Source organism: Cynara cardunculus (assembly GCF_001531365.2).
Source record: "Cynara cardunculus var. scolymus isolate 2C chromosome LG 10, CcrdV1, whole genome shotgun sequence".
Classification (NCBI taxonomy): domain Eukaryota; kingdom Viridiplantae; phylum Streptophyta; class Magnoliopsida; order Asterales; family Asteraceae; genus Cynara; species Cynara cardunculus.
The window spans coordinates 756878-762877 of record NC_037537.1 but is presented as its reverse complement, the minus strand read 5'-3'; positions in this window follow the sequence as shown (position 1 = coordinate 762877).

Sequence of the window (6000 nt, the reverse complement as noted above, 5' to 3'; positions counted from 1 at the left end):
ATCTATGATTAACACCCTCTACAATAAAAATGATTAATCAACCTCTCATAATTACAAAAAAATGAACAAAATGAAAAATTATGATTGGTTGAATGAGGTTTGCACGGTTTGTACAAATTGAGTGGTTTGCATTTGATCGCTCCCCTATATAGATATATATATATATTATTTATTTATTTATATATATATATATATATATATATATAAGTGTTTGATGACTTTACATTACCCAAGTCAAGTAACTCTAGATTATGAAACTGAAACACTTATTTTACAGACTAAAAGCCATCCATGCGAATGTGGTATACCCACCTAAATGAATATTTGATTAAAAAGGAATATAATAACGATGAACTATGCCTTTGCGAATTTATAAAGAGCACAAGTTCCAAATTTTCAGTGGTAGCTCTATATGTCGAGGATATGAACATAATAGACACTATTGATTAAATAAGAAAACCACAAGCTCCTTGAAATATGAATTTGAGATGAAAGATCTTGGAAATATTTGATTTTGTCTACTAGCTATTTGATCTAGAACACTGAGCTTGTGGAATATCAATCCACCGATCTACGTATATCTAGAAAATGATCAAACAATTTCATATGGACAAAGCGCATCCGATTTGAGTTCAACCACTATCACTACAAAACAAAGAGGTAGTCCATCGGAAAAAGCCATCACCGACGATCTCATTGTTGCAGAAAGTGTGGTTGGTGATTGTGATCACCGACTGATTCTTAATCACCACCGTAAAAATCCTTCGGTCATGGTCAATCCTCCAATGATCCACCTCAAGTTTGTCAGTTAATTACTGGTGTAAAAATACGTCAGAAAAATCCGTCAGTGGTAGTGCAACTTGCATATATGGAGATAATGCAACTTATATCAAATAAATGAAAGGTTGGATACCTCAAGGGGTGATAATACCAAACATATTTCGGTTAATTTTTATACAATCAACAATAAAAAACGTTCTTCAAGATTTAAGTGACTCAAGTAAGATATAAGAAATATGTAGAAAGTATTGGAATGCGAATACTTTCTAAACTCCCTTGATTGATGTACGTATAATGGGGAGCAATAGACAAAAGGAGGTTGTAACAACCCGAAATTTAAAACAGACAATTCATAACCTTTGTCCCGTACATGCAAGAAAATAAGTCTACATTACGTCAGATCTCAAGAGTTGCAACGGAAATAAAGTACACTGCTGAGATTTATTACGAAACTAGGAATAAGTTCTAACTGATTATCTAACTAGAAGAAAACGCCTTCCCTTCCAATCTCTAGCTCACATTTTCCCCTTAACTTTGTTAGAGCTCTTGATAATACTTCCCTGAAAAAGTTTTCAGTTTTATAAAAATGAGTGTTGGACCGGAGGTCTAGTGAATTTCTTCCAACACATAAATATATCCTGAAACCTTCCATTATAAAAACGTTGATTGAAAACAATAATGCAAATGCTTAAAAAATGAAAACACCAATACCCATTGCAACAGTTGAGCACACTTACGGACACACACATACTTGTGACCAGAATTGGACTCACACTTGCCCTATAAGAAAGCTACATGAAACAAATTCATGTGCTTCATTCGGGTACACACTTCCCGTAATTCAAAATATACACACTTACAACAATAACTCACAACTATGCAGTCAAAGACCTTCCAGCCTAGTGGTAAAGGCTTGGGCATGGTATAGTCATGAACCCGAGTTCGAGCCCTGGGAGGGGAGTGTTGGCGACATTTAAGTGGGGCCATATTTAGCCTCCAAATTTGTCGGGGATTAGTCGGGCTTTGGCCCGGACACCCTTACAAAAAAAAAAAACTCACAACTATGCACCAAAGGGTATTTGGCCTAACGGTATCGTAGCCCTTGGCCTTCTAGAAGGTCAGGGGTTCAAACCTCACCATAAGTGAGGAGGGTGTGTGAGTTTATTTGTTGCATTTGTCGTATATAAATATTATATACTTCAAAAAAAACTCACAACTATGCAAATAATCATATCTCAAGTATATGATGACACCACATGAATTTAAATCAAATAACAATTCTCACATGAAAAATGAGTATACGTTTGTTAAAGATAACAAAAGGAAAATCACATGCGGTCCAAAGCCTTAGTACACGCTCCAAGGCCAAAAATTTCCAACTACTGAACATCTAAATTCACCGAATTATAAAAGGTGTTAAACCTCCTCAATTAATTCACGGATCCCCTTATATAACCTCCTAAATAACACTCTTAAACAACGTCCCAAACTGGACCCATGATGAGAACCAACGAATTTCGAAAACGCACAAATAGAGAATTGCATGATGAGCACGCGACCCAACTGGGGGATGAGTCGTGGCACTCGCTATTTCTTCTGCACAATCCAAAAATTCCATTTTCAGCATGAAAATCCACACCGAACATTCCAACATCCATTATTGCATTTACCAACATATACCAATTTACTGAAACCTTCACATAGGTTCAAAACACAATTCAACATCTAGACATGATCTAAATTCGTTATCCTCGATCCAAAACTTAAAGACAATCTTCCAACATTAAAATCCTCAAGTTCGAGGATATTGAACAAAACTTCTATTAATCAACAACGTAAAACATTTTTAATCTTCAATAGGAAACTAGATTCAGATCTAAATTGGTTTTTCGCCATAAAATCCATTGTTTCCTTAACCAATAATCACTCGAAGTCAAAATCCCCAAAAACATTAAAATCGTAAAGAGAATGGAGAGATCTACCCTCAATAGGTTTAGTCAGGGCGTTTATAATACGATCCAAATAGGCCTCAGAAATATTTACCATCCGGAAAGAGGAAAAAACGGATCCACAATCCCATAGAAATACATCACAATTCCTTGTGGAAAAAAACTATTTCCTTTGATCAATTACTCTTCGTGCTTTGTGAGCTGACATATCCCCATAAAGCCAGGGACTGGGGATGGGGGCGGGATCCCTGAAAGTTAAAAATCGGGGATGGGAGCGGGGGCAGGGCCCGAATATAAATATGTTATATATTTTTATTAAATATATTATTTATAAATAATTAGATTTAATATCTTTTAGATATATAAATAATATTTTTACATTTCTTTTTATATACATTTTTTGAGTTCTCTAACTTTTTTAAGATAAAAAATGTTGAAAGCAAAAGTGTTTGATCAAACAATTACATATGATGTTGTGATTTTGTTCACATATGAATATTTGATACGTTGTAAAAATAAATTTTGAAAATATGCGAGATTTAAACATGAACCGTTATTGATAGGGTGTGGTGTTTAATTAACATATTTGATTTAAACCCGATTTCTTGTTGGAGATCGTCGTTTCCTGTCGGGGACGAAGCTGGGGATATGATTATATTACCTGGTAATGTAGGGATAGGGACAAGAACGGGGATGGATATTGGGAACGGGGACAAGGACCGCCCCGATATAATGATATTGAGAAATTGTAAATATTCATGAACCAATATACGTTTTGAAGCACTTATTGCAACAAAATTAGGTTTACAGAACACTAAAAATTATATAAGTGTCAAAATAGACTGATTTATAGGATCAATGTGTGTGTTCTATCATAAGCACTGCAATAAGTTTATATGATGTTTTTGGACATCGTCTTAACAAACTTTTATGACACTTTAAAGTGTCATATGAGCATATATTTTTATAGGACATTTATTTTATGAACATTTTTTTGGTTTTATAGGACGCACAAAATGTCTAAATGTCTTGGTCCCAAAAATTATCTTGACGAGTCACTCTACAACAAAATTGGTTTTATAGGATACATGAAATGTCTAAATGTCCTAATAAAATAATTTATAGGACTTTAGTTTATATGATCGAACAAAAAGCGTCCTGCCTAAAAATGTTGCAATATGTTTATAGGACGTTTTTAGGCCTTTTAACAAGTCTTTTAGGACATCTTTAGAATAAAGTGTAATATTAGCTATTTTATAACATTATTTTAAAAAGTGTCATATAAACATAAGTCTCATATAAAAAGATGGACTTATAGATTCTTTTTAAAAATAGTTAATAGGACATTTTATATTAAAAGCGTCTTAAAAAGCTTGTTAAAACGCCTAAAACGTTCTATAAACCTATTACAACACTTTTAAATAGGACGATGCATAGTTTGGTCCTATAAACTTATGTTCTATAAAGTATTTTATTATAATGTTTAGACATTCTATATAGACGTCCTATTAAGCCGATTCTATTGTAGTTTCAACTCGATGAATTGAAGTGAAGTATTCTAGTAGTTGAAACTAAAAAGAATTTATGTTTTTGATCACAACATTTATGTCTGTTTGTTGGTTTGTGGGTGGTCATTATTTATTACGTATAATTTTTCAATGTTTGTATCACCCGTTAAATTGCAGGCACGACGATTATGATTCACTTCAACCATCATAAGTTCGGATCTTCATCAAAACACTTTTTAAGTCGTGTAAAATATTTTATAGACTTGTTGCAATGCAACACTTTTACATAAGACATGTGTTTGGTTTATAAGCTTAAATATTTAAACCAGTCTGTTAGGATATTTAGACACATTTGACGTCATATAAACTCGAGTTACTAATTTGGAGATTTCCATCTTTTCTCTATTTTTGCATAGACTTCAACGTAGTTGTTGGGACAAAAATAATCTCATAAACGCGTCTCCAATGTATTTTCTATAATTTCTTTAAAATAGAAACCAGATCTAAAAATTCTGAAAAAAAAAATTAAACTGATCTCCAATAGATTCTCTATTTTAAAGATTTTAACATTAATTATATTACTAAAATATTTTAACGTTTTAAGAAAACTTTATATAAAGTAATAATAATTTAATCTCGATTGTGGAAACAAATAGAATAAATTATTTTTCTCTTGTCACATCAAGTTTTAGAGGATTCTATAAACTTGGTTATTTTTTTTATTTTAAATGACAGTTTAGAGAATTTGTTGGAACAAAATAGATAACAAAAACCTGCATTTCCTCTGTTTTAAATAATCTTTTAGATATGTTTTAAATCTTCAAAATCTTTACTTTAGAATCGTTTGTTTTATAGAGCATCTCCAACTGATACTTTACATTTTTTTAAGAATAAAATATAAAAAGTCAAAATCTCTACAAAAAGATATTACATTTAACTTTAACGGTTACTATATATTTTAACAATTTTAACGTTGACTTTATTATTAAAATATTCAATATACTTAGTAAAATATTATTTATATCACCAAAAAATTTATTTTAAATGCCTCTTATAGGTAAGAAATTAAACATTAAAATATTATTTTTCTCCCTTTAATAAAGTTCTAATGATTATTTACAAATTTAGAGATTTTCACATACTTTATATTATTTTTTTGTTAAATATCTAAAATCTCTATTTTTAACATAGATGTAGAATAAGCTCTCAAAGAATATCTAACAGATTCTCTAAAAAATGGAGGTTTTTTTTTTCTATATTGATCCAGCAGATTCTTTATAATTTTCTTTAAAATAGAGAAAATATGAAAAAAAAAATTCCATGTTTAGAGAATTCTCTAAAATTTGATGTAACGAAAGGAAAATGATTATCTTAATCAATCCCACTAATTAGATTGAACTGTTATTATCTTACATAAACTTTTTTTAAAATGTACTGCTAATGATAAAATTAAATCGTTTTGATCAGTTGAATGTAAATTTTTTAAAAACTTTGACTTTTAATTTTTTATTTTAAAGAAATTATAAAAAAAATTATTGAGAGATGGTGTTATTTTTTTATTCTCAATAGGAACTGTTTGTCAGTTGCTGAATAATTTGGTGCAAAATGATTAAGTGGTCAAAATGATTAAGAGACTCATATGAAATAGTGCAAAATGAAATATAATTGTTTGATAACTGTTTACAATGAAATTAGGGTGTTGAATGGTTAAGGGAGATCCAATAACAAAATCATTCAGAGGGTTTTAAAACTATTAAAGGATA